Genomic DNA, 11,302 nt, shown 5'->3' with positions numbered 1-11,302 from the left:
TTCTGGAAGAACTTGCAAATTGGATATTAAATTGACTGTACGTTACTGTGTGATATAACAAATAGATTACAGTTAGAGTACAAATAAGATTACGTTACATTTCAGGGATCTGAATACTTGGTTGGTGTTTTGGGGAGGAAGAGATTATTTAAGTGGAGGTTTTGGGGGAGAATTTATCTAGGAGGAGGGGGAAGGGTTGGGTTTCTATTTCTCTATTAGTGCTGTATGCAGAATTTGACTTCCTGAGGTTTCCAATTCAGTTTTTTTTTACCTTAGATCTCTATTACTCCCTTTTTTCATATTTTCTGAAGGTCTCTATGGAGCTCATAATCAAAACTTAAACACATCTAAAAACCCACCCAAGTCAGCACTTGGACAACCTAAAAGACAGGTCGTCCAAGTGGCAATAATCAAGCCAATTTTCTGACTTTTTAATCCTCTGAATCCCACTGTGTGCCCAGAGCTTAAAGGGGCATTTCTGGAGGAGTGGTTAGGGTGGTATTTGGGTAGGATGGGGGGCCAACCTAGACTTAGTCATCCTGCAGGGATAATCGAACGTTTTACTAGACATCCTGGACAAAACTTAAATATTGTGAGTTAGACGATGTAAAAACAGGTATAACTGCCAAAAAGGTATCCAAAGTGACCAGATAACCACTGCAGAAACAAAGTAAAGACCCAAACACACTCCCCCAGTGAACACTGACCCCCTCACACCCCCACAAAGATCAGAATAAAAAAAGTACATAACTGTCTCCAGAACATCAGCACCTGGTATAGGAAAGCCTAGTAGAGCTGCACAGAGGTGTCTTAAATAGACTGGGGGGGTGGGCTAGTGAACCATAGAGAGGAGGACCTAGGCCCATAAGCCATTCTAACCACTGCATTTATAGTGGAATATGTGTGCCCACCAAAACCCCCTAAACCCTACTCTACTGCCATATAGGTGCCACCTACAGCCATAAGGGCTATTGGGGTTGTAGACAGGTGGGTATAGTGGGTTTTGGGAGGGCTCCCCATAACCTATAAGGGAGTTCTGGTCAGATGTTTATGCGGCACCCTTTTTGTGACGTTCACAGCAGTGCCTTCTAAGGTACCCCACTGCTCTGTTGCCATGTCTGGGTGGCCAGTCCATTACAAGATTGGCCCCTCCCACATCCAAAAGGTCTTGTTCTTGGCATTTGGGACTTGGACAAAATTTTGGTTGAAAATGAGGTGGAAAGATAGATGTTCTGGCGGTCTGGACAAACAACAGCCTGGACTTCCAAATTAGTGATTTTTGGGGAAAAAAAATAATAATAATTCTAGATGTATTTTTCAAAAATGGGCATTTTCTCACTGCTGACTTTAGGCATGTCAAACAAAATATACAGGGGTAACTCTTACACAATAAAGTTACTGTTGAGTGACTAAAGAAATCGATAGCACAAAAATAAAGTCACCACACTCATCGATATGCTTAGTAAGCTTATTTTTTGCTTAGAACTCTGCTCAGAGACATGAAGGCTGATTACTCGGCCTCACCTACCAATCATTGCAGTGTTCGAGAAAGCTTTTAAATTTTAAATTTTCATTAATGCGCTAGCTTGAACGCTATGCTAAAGCTAGTAATATTTTCATGAATTTTTATAAACTGTACAAAATGACTTAACTTTGAACAGTGACTGGTTCCGACGTGCACGTTTCGTTTGCTGCGTCAGGGAACCGACAATAACAGCTGAGTTTGAAGCTGGTAGTGAAGTCACGTTAGATTACAAAACTGGATATCTCAAAAAAGTGTTTCTTCTTAGACGTTTGAAACGTCTGGTTCCCTGACGCAGCAAACGAAACGTGCACGTCGGAACCAGTCACTGTTCAAAGTTAAGTCATTTTGTACAGTTTATAAAAATTCATGAAAATATTACTAGCTTTAGCATAGCGTTCAAGCTAGCGCATTAATGAAAATTTAAAATTTAAAAGCTTTCTCGAACACTGCAATGATTGGTAGGTGAGGCCGAGTAATCAGCCTTCATGTCTCTGAGCAGAGTTCTAAGCAAAAAATAAGCTTACTAAGCATATCGATGAGTGTGGTGACTTTATTTTTGTGACTTTAGGCATGTAGCACCATACATCCGAATCGGACTTAGACATATGTTTTGATTATGCCCCTCTAGGTGTTTTGTGTGTGTGACCAATGTGTGGTGTTCTGCTAGCACATAGAGTCTGGGTAGAGATCTTGTTGCAATCCTGTTTGTTTAGGGCATGGTGTAATATTTACAGCGCTGCCTTTTCATGTAATGCGTTACTAATCAACATTACACAAAAAGAAAAGAAACGTTTACAAATAATTCAAAATATTGCAGTCAAACTTTTACACAAGGGTAAAAAGTATGACCATGTAACTCCTTACTTGATTGAGTTGCACTGGCTCCCCATTACTCACCGCATCACGTATAAAATTTTGTTGCTGGTATTTAAAACTCTATCCACAAGTGAACCATCATTTATAAATCGGATGCTTATCCCATACAATCAATCACGCACTCTTCGATCTTTAGCACAAGAATTACTGGTAGTCCCTTCTTTAAAAGTGGTAGGTACCAGACGTCATGATATGTTTTCAATTGTGGCCCCTCAAACTTGGAACTCTCTACCACAATATATAAGAGATGAAAAGGAACTCAGTCTCTTTAAAAATAAATTAAAAACTTTCCTTTTTAAAGATGCTTTTAGTCTCTAAAACAAATACTTTTTAAATAGTGTAGCTAAGTCATCCCTCCTTATGTTTTTTCCTTGAATGTTCCCTTTTCTTCTTTTCAAAATACTTATTATGTAACTTTTCCCCTTTTATCATTTTGTGTTCTTGTTTCGTCTGTTTATGAGTCTGTTTTTTACCTTTTATATAATATTATTTTTTATGCTTTTTAAAATGTTTATATATCTTATTGTAAATCGCTTAGTAAATTATGGATAGGCGATTCATCAAATTAAAAAATTAAACAATTAAACAATTAAAAAATTAAACAATTAAATAAGGTTGTTGCTTTTTGAGTTCTGGGAGTTAGGGGTCCTTTTATCAAGCCGTGCTAGCGGGGTTAGCGCGTCGGACATTTCATCACGCGCTAACCCCCACGGCAAGCAAAAAAACTAATGCCTGGTCAATGGAGGCATTAGAGACTAGCGCGGTAGGCAGTTTAACGCGCGGTATTCCGCTTGTTAAACCCCTACCATGCCTTGATAAAAGGACCCCTTAGTGTTGTTGTGCAAAAGCACGCTCAGATCCTCGCCATACTATACGTTTATGTATAGTGTTTGGAACTCTCTCCCCTTACACATTAGAGTTGAACAAAACTTGGATAAATTCAAGAGTAGTTTAAAATGCTTTCTTTTTAAAGATGCCTACAATTGATTTATCATATATATATATCTTTATATATCTTTATTTTTTTATTATCACTTGCCTTGTCATATCCTTCCTACTGTTCCTCCCTTTTATGTGCTCTTTCTTAACAAATTGTAGTTCTTCCCTTTTTTCCTATTGTTCTCATGTCGCAACCCCAACCAAGTATGTCAGTCTTGGAAAGTCTATGTTTATTATTTGTTGTTTGTTCCCTATTCATATTTAAATTTTTAATGTACAATGCTTTGTATTCCAGGAGAAGCGTTTTATCAAATTTTAATAAACTATGAACTATGAGGGATTATGTGTTGGCCTTTAGTGTGTCATACCCCTCCCCCCCCCCACACACACACATACACATGCCTTCCAACTAGAAGTATGCACGGGAACGGGTCCTGCGGGGGTCCCCCCTTAACCCACGGGACTCCAACGGGGACCCCCCTCTGGCTCACGGGACTCCCACGGGAACCCCTCTCTAGCCAACGGGACTCCCACGGGGATGGAAGGCTTTGGAAGCAGGGTTCATCCATATAATATAATGGACACGTCAGCCTTAGTAAAAGAGGGGGTTTATAAGTTAATTACCTGAACAGAAAACAAAAAAAGAGTTCCACCAAAGAGATTCCACAAGGAAAACAGCAGTGCAAACACAAAAGAAACTGTGGAATTGATGATCCTGTCAGAAGTAATTGCTGCTTTTTATGGGAACAGGCGGGGATGGAGGTAATTCCTTGCAGGGATGGGTGGGGACTGAGAGGATCCTGACGGGGACGGGTGGGGACGGAGAGGATCCTGATGGGGACGGGTGGGGACGGAGAGGATCCTGGCGGGGACGGGCGGGGATGGGTGGGATTTCTGTCCCCGTGCAACTTTCTACTTCCAACAGCACTTTGCAGCCACGGAGCTCTCAGACAGTTTTCAGTAATTTGAGGTTTATTGGAATTTATCAACTGCCTTTTCATAAAAACATTCTTCCAAAATGATTTACAATACATTGAATAGTAATCAGGTGCTCTTAAGTATTTTTGATCATACAGCTCCCAGTCTTATGAGGCAGTAAAATCAACAAGCTCTCTTAGGGGAGGAGGGGAGGGGGAAGATATGTGCATGAGGAAAGAGGGGGGCAGAGGGACTGCAGGCATCATTTACTAACACTTTTTTTTTTTTTACTTGCTTTAATTCAATTGCCTAAGAGATCTATATATATCAACTGAAGTTTGTACTGTTTTATTGTCTTTGCCACTTTATTCTTTCAAAATATATAACAGCGGTACCTGGAGTGACCCGCTTCTGTTAACACGATACCCCCTCCTCCCGTCCAACCTCTTCCCAATCCCAATAAGACCAAGACATCTTAAGTGGTAAAACCTGGCCGCAGCCCTGTTTATTGAATAATAACATATTCTTAATACAATTAACACAATTAAAGGTACATAATTTAACAGCCACAATTAAAACATTAACAAAAAACCCCTTAACAATGGTATCACCATTGTTACCAGATCCCGAGCTACCACCAGAAGTAATTGGCCCCCGACCCCGCCATCCAAGCTAGGGTCTGAGGGGTGGCATGTCCCACACATGCCCCATTATCCAGGGTCAACCGACCCACCAGGCACGGCGCCCAGCCGGCCCACCGCTCATCCCTTGATGAGCCCCAGTAGCCAGTAGCTCGGGATACCGCAACCCTTACCGATACTACCCCCATAAACTACTGGGCGGGCGGGTGGGAAAGCAGTCTCGGAGGACCAAACCTTTTAGGTCCTCCGAGCACGCCTCCCTTTATCCCTTCCCACCCACAATCCCCCACGGCTGCGACGCCCTGCTAAAGGGGAAGCCGCGATCCCACGGCAACGGACCGCCCCCCCCTCCTAGCCCCGGCTAGCAAGTTCCCGACGAGCGACTCAGCGGGCCACCCAGTCCCGCGTTAGGGTCGCCCATCGAGACCAGCTCTCGGGCTTGCTTATAACAGCGGTACCTGGAGTGACCCGCTTCTGTTAACACGATACCCCCTCCTCCCGTCCAACCTCTTCCCAATCCCAATAAGACCAAGACATCTTAAGTGGTAAAACCTGGCCGCAGCCCTGTTTATTGAATAATAACATATTCTTAATACAATTAACACAATTAAAGGTACATAATTTAACAGCCACAATTAAAACATTAACAAAAAACTCCTTAACAATGGTATCACCATTGTTACCAGATCCCGAGCTACCACCAGAAGTAATTGGCCCCCGACCCCGCCATCCAAGCTAGGGTCTGAGGGATGGCATGTCCCACACATGCCCCATTATCCAGGGTCAACCGACCCACCAGGCACGGCGCCCAGCCGGCCCACCGCTCATCCCTTGATGAGCCCCAGTAGCCAGTAGCTCGGGATACCGCCACAGGCCTGTAACTAGTTACAGGCCCAACCCCACAAGGAACAGAGCTGCGGCTAGGAGACCAACACTCGCTCACAACAGGTGGCGAAGTCATCCAACAACAAATCCCAACCTATATCGGACAAATGAACCCGATCCCTATAAAACAACCCTGCACAAGACACATCCACCCAATCATGTCTCACCTGAATACCTCCCCATGACTCCACCCATCGACCTATCTGTCTGTTAACCTTAATGAGCCCCCTGGTCCACCGCCGAGACTCCAGCCGGCTGGGTCGAGGAATGATATCGGACCAGATCAACCGAGCCTCGGGGAACCAACCCTGTATCAATCCCAAATCCCCAATCACCATGTCGATAAGATGTTTTCCACTCAGCGCATCAACATCATTGCCCCCCAGATGAAGAATCAACAGATCCGGGCGGCGAGGACGCCGACGAAGATCATTCAGCAGAGGAAGCAACTGGTGCCATCGCATGCCTCTCTGTCCCCACCAGGAGACAAATACGCCGCGATGCCCGAGACCCAAATGACGACCACCAGGTCGGACCACTGCACGCTCCCCAGCCCAGTGGATGAAGGAATGCCCGAATATCCAGACAGACATGACCCGCTGCACGGCACCTGCAAGGCAAACCCCGGAATTCAGACACAGCCCTCCAACAACCCACAGTTAGTAAAATGGGAGCCACGCCAGGGCCCCCCCCCATCATACCCCGCTAACCACCACCACCCCCCGAACACGAGACCCCCCCATGCCACCCACTATTCCAATCCCCCCAACCTCGGATCCATATGATTCGCACTCGACGGGCGGATGTAAGCCCGATACGCATCTGACGACCACCTACCCAGCCAACGTATGGCTGCTTCTGGAACTCCCGCCGCGAACGCACTGGTAGCCGCCCCAATGCGAAATGAGTGAGTGCCGTAGCTAGCCGGGTTCTCACCGCACTCACCTAAAGCCAGACGTAGCACGGCCAAGAACTGATATCGCGACAGAAGAGCACCATCCTCATGCACCATCAACGCCAAGGCAGAAGAAGGACGGATCGCCATATAGGCAGCCAGCGATTGGACGGGGCATGACGCACAACCCTCACCTGATGCAGGACCAACGTACGCCCCCTGCCCAGCTGATCCGCCTTTGAACGAGCAATGAAAACTTGCAACGTAGGACCGGAGATACACACCTGAGTGCGCTTCAGGCCTCGCAGTCCCTGGACATCCGACGGATGGACAAGCAACTCGCCTACGCGCAACGCACCGAAAAACGATAAGGAGAAAGCTGCCCGAAACAAGCATGTCTCAAAACCCGAGCTTGTCACCCTAGGCAGCACCTCGACAAGGTTAACCAGCAACGCATGGGTAATAGGCAAACGCGAGTCAGGCACTCGCGGAGCCATCCTACCCCACGCCGCTAACATCCGACGGGGCAAAAACCCCGACGAAGGGCACGTCCACCCTAATGCTCTGCAAAAGAACGTGAAGCCCGCCAGATGCCCAACCGCCGCGCTCCGAGAACATCCCCGAAGATGCGCCGAGGCCAAGAATTCTGCCAACAGTAACTCTGACACCGGTATAGGGAGCCATCCCCGGGACTGAAGAAAACCCGAGACTGTCACAAATCCCCTGTTGTACCGGACCCACGTAGAAGGTGCTACTGAGCGCTGTAGGAGGTACCAGATCCGCTCTCCGCTAGGCTCCACAAATGCTCCGGCATCGGCAATCCCTCCGGCTGTGCTTCCGGCGCCAGCTGTCGAAACTGCAAAAAGCGAAAACGAGAAAGAGCGTCAGCGAGGCTATTTTGCACTCCCGGAACGTGTCGCGCCCGAATGAACAGGTTAAGTCGCAAACAGCGCACGACAAGCTCACGCATCAGCGCAGTCACCTGCAAGCATTTTGCCGTCTGTCTGTTGACTACCTCCACCACTCCCATGTTGTCACACCAAAACACCACCCGCCTGTTCTGCAACCTGTCCGGCCACAACTCACAAGCCACCAACAACGGAAACAGTTCCAGCAGAGTAACATTACGGGTAAGGCCCGCCCGTCGCCAAGCCTCTGGCCACGCCGCTGCGCACCAATCGCCCTGGAAGTAAATACCGAAACCGACGCCCCCAGCCGCATCAGATTGCAGCTCAAGGTCCACATTAGTGACCTCCGGCAGTTGAATGGGAAGCGAACCATTGAAACACTCGAGAAACATAGACCACATCTGCAAATCGGCCCGAATCCCAGCCGAAATCCGCACAAAGTGTCTGCGATCAGAAACACCCGCAGTCGCCACCGCCAAACGACGTGAAAATGGGCGACCCATAGGCAATACCCGACAGGCGAAATTGAGGGACCCTAACAGAGACTGAACCAGTCGCAAGGTAGGCTTACGAGCACCCCCAACCAGCGATATCAAATCCAGCAACTGCCGCACCTTGCCCAGCGGAAGCCGAGTAACCATTGCTACTGTGTCAATCTCGATCCCCAGGAACGTGAGACATGTAGCAGGGCCCTCTGACTTGTCAGCCGACAACGGTACGCCAAATTCCGCAGCTATAGACTCAAAAACAGTCTTCAATCGCCAGCAATCCTCGGAAGCTGCACCCCCCACAAAAAGAAAATCGTCCAAGTAGTGCACTACCGAGTCCCTCCCCGCACGCCGAGTCGTGACCCAGTGCAGAAAGGAACTAAATAATTCAAAAAAGGCGCATGAAACGGAGCACCCCATCGGCAGGCAACGATCAAAATAAAAGGCACCCTCAAATTTAAAACCCAGCAAAGGATACGAGGACGGATGCACTGGCAATAACCTAAAAGCCGATTCAATGTCAACCTTGGCCAACAAAGCCGATGGGCCAACACGACGAATGAGACCTAGGGCACTATCAAAGGACGCGTAGCGCACCGAACATAACTCCCGCGGAATGCCGTCATTCACCGAAAGGCCCGCCGGCCTGGACAAGTTGTGAATCAAGCGATATTTACCCGGCTCCTTCTTCGGAATGATTGCCAGCGGAGATATCACCATCACCGGAAACGGACGAGCGCGAAAAGGCCCCGCTATCCGCCCCAACTCGATCTCTTCAGACAACCTTCCGGCGAAGCATTAGAAGCCTGCACATTCGATAAAGGCAGCACACATGGTATCTTAAATCCCTCACCAAACCCTCTCAATAAAACGTCCGCCGCCCTCGCATCGCGATACCGAGCCAGCCACGGACGCATGGCACCCACCAAAACCGGGGTGGGCAACCCGTGTGCCCCTGACTCACTTACCCGGGGGAGGAGGGACACCCGCTCCCTTCTTGGGACATTTAAGGGCCGAGTGACCTTGACCGCACAGGGAACAGGCGTGTCGGAAACGGCAATCGGTAAAGGAGCAGGTAGATTTATTAAACTGCCAGCAGAGGCCTGGACCTCCCCCGGCACCGGCACTCCCGGGCGGACGAAAGCTGATTGCTGAAACTGCTTCCCCAAAGGTCCCTGACCCGAAACTCCTGGCTTCGCCATATGGGTGAGCCAGAGATTAATGTCCTGCGTGCCCCAGGACATATGCCGATTTTCCTCCATCTTGTCTCGGAACGCTTCATCGTAATTCAGCCACGCCCAACCCCCGAAACGCTGATACGCATCCAAAACGGAGTCCGCGTAAGCCAACAGAAGGCCATAGTCCTGAGGTCTCTCTCTCCCCCATACGCTGGCCAAACGTAAAAACGCGCGCACCCAGTTAACAATATTACGCGACACCACGCCCACCTTGGGTTTCCCACCCTCCTTCTTGCTCTTCTTCTTCCTACTGCGGACCCGACCTTCCATTAGCGCGAATATATCAACACAGGCCCGCCTCCTAATTCTACGCCGCAGGGACCGCGGGACCTTTTCCCACAGTTCTGACAACGCAACCAAAGCAGGCGCCCCCCGATCGTCACCTCCCTGTACCTGACCCCCACTCGATACCGGCCGCTTGGACCCAGAAGAAGACGACGACGAAGCAGAGGAAGATGATGTTACAGAGGAGGAAGAGGACGAAGAAGAATCCCTATCCCTACGGCGCTTCTTACCCTTACCCTTCTTTCTCCCCTTCTTACCCCGACTAGTAACCCCAGCCTCTAAGGCCATGTTACCCGTAATCCGGTCAGCTCCTTGTCCACGTCCGCCGTCGCCTCCTTCAGAAGCGGCGCCCTCCGCAGCAGCCGCCATAGCAGGACGTTGAGCACTCCAGGCCGGATCCTCGACGCTCCTCCGCACAGCTCCCGTGTGGCCCTCATGAACTGGTCCCGCAGAAGATGTACCGGCCATGGCAACACGTCCAGCGGCGACCGCCTGTGGGGAGAAATCCGGACGGGGCCAGCAACCTGAACAGCAGGAGGGTATGTTAGCCCCGCAGAACCCATAGCCTCACCACGGATCTCGCCACCCCCAAAGCCCCCAACAAAACCCAGTCCCCACGGAGACGAGGGACCCACTACCGGAAAAGAGGGTGGAACCGAAGCCCACGGACCCATAGCCCAAGGGGAACCCCACATACCCCAAGGGGACCAACCTCCCGCCGAGCCTCCCATCGGGCCACTAGCCGCCCCAGATGTAGAAGGGAGAACTGGAGCCCCCGGAAACCCGCTCCCCCCGCTCTCACACCCCACCAAAGGAGACGGACCCAACATGTGCCGCTCCTCCACCCGCACCGCAGGCACCTCTCCCGCCTCCCGGGACACAAGCCTGGACCCCGAAGCAACAGCGGGCAAAGCAACCACCTTCTCCCTCCCAGCCGCGGCCCTGCCACGTGGGCGCGACCTAGGAAGTCGGCCCCTACCCCTGCGGGTCGAACCCGCACATCCCCGAGCTACTGTATACTCCCTCCCTACCTCCAGCGCAATCGCCGTTCGGGCGGCTGAACGGGAGCGCCTGGGAGGCAACTCTCTACCCGCCCCAGCGTCTGCACTTACCGGAGCTGCGTCTCCTTCATCGAAGGAGTCCCCCGCCAAAATCGACAGCTCCGCTGAGTCCTCCGCCGAAGCCATAGGTGTGTGCGCCATCGAACAATCGAAGCACCGGCAAGTAAGGAAGACGCCCGCCGCAAACCGCACACGATCCGCCCCAGTAGGCCGCGCACCCAGCCAGAGACCGCACGTGGTGAGCAAAGCAGTCTCGGAGGACCAAACCTTTTAGGTCCTCCGAGCACGCCTCCCTTTATCCCTTCCCACCCACAATCCCCCACGGCTGCGACGCCCTGCTAAAGGGGAAGCCGCGATCCCACGGCAACGGACCGCCCCCCCCTCCTAGCCCCGGCTAGCAAGTTCCCGACGAGCGACTCAGCGGGCCACCCAGTCCTGCGTTAGGGTCGCCCATCGAGACCAGCTCTCGGGCTTGCTTATTCACCCAAAGTGGTTCAGAAAGCACTATACCAAAATAATAACAAATACCACTTTCAGAGAGAATGCATCCAGAATATACTCTCTTGTAATGCTACTCAGGAAAAGGCCTCAGAATAGGAGCCTACGCGCAGTCCTATCATAGACTGAACCATCAGCGTAGCTG

The sequence above is a fragment of the Geotrypetes seraphini genome, chromosome 11, assembly GCF_902459505.1.
Source record: "Geotrypetes seraphini chromosome 11, aGeoSer1.1, whole genome shotgun sequence".
Lineage (NCBI taxonomy): Eukaryota > Metazoa > Chordata > Amphibia > Gymnophiona > Dermophiidae > Geotrypetes > Geotrypetes seraphini.
Note: the sequence above shows the minus strand (reverse complement) of the source record.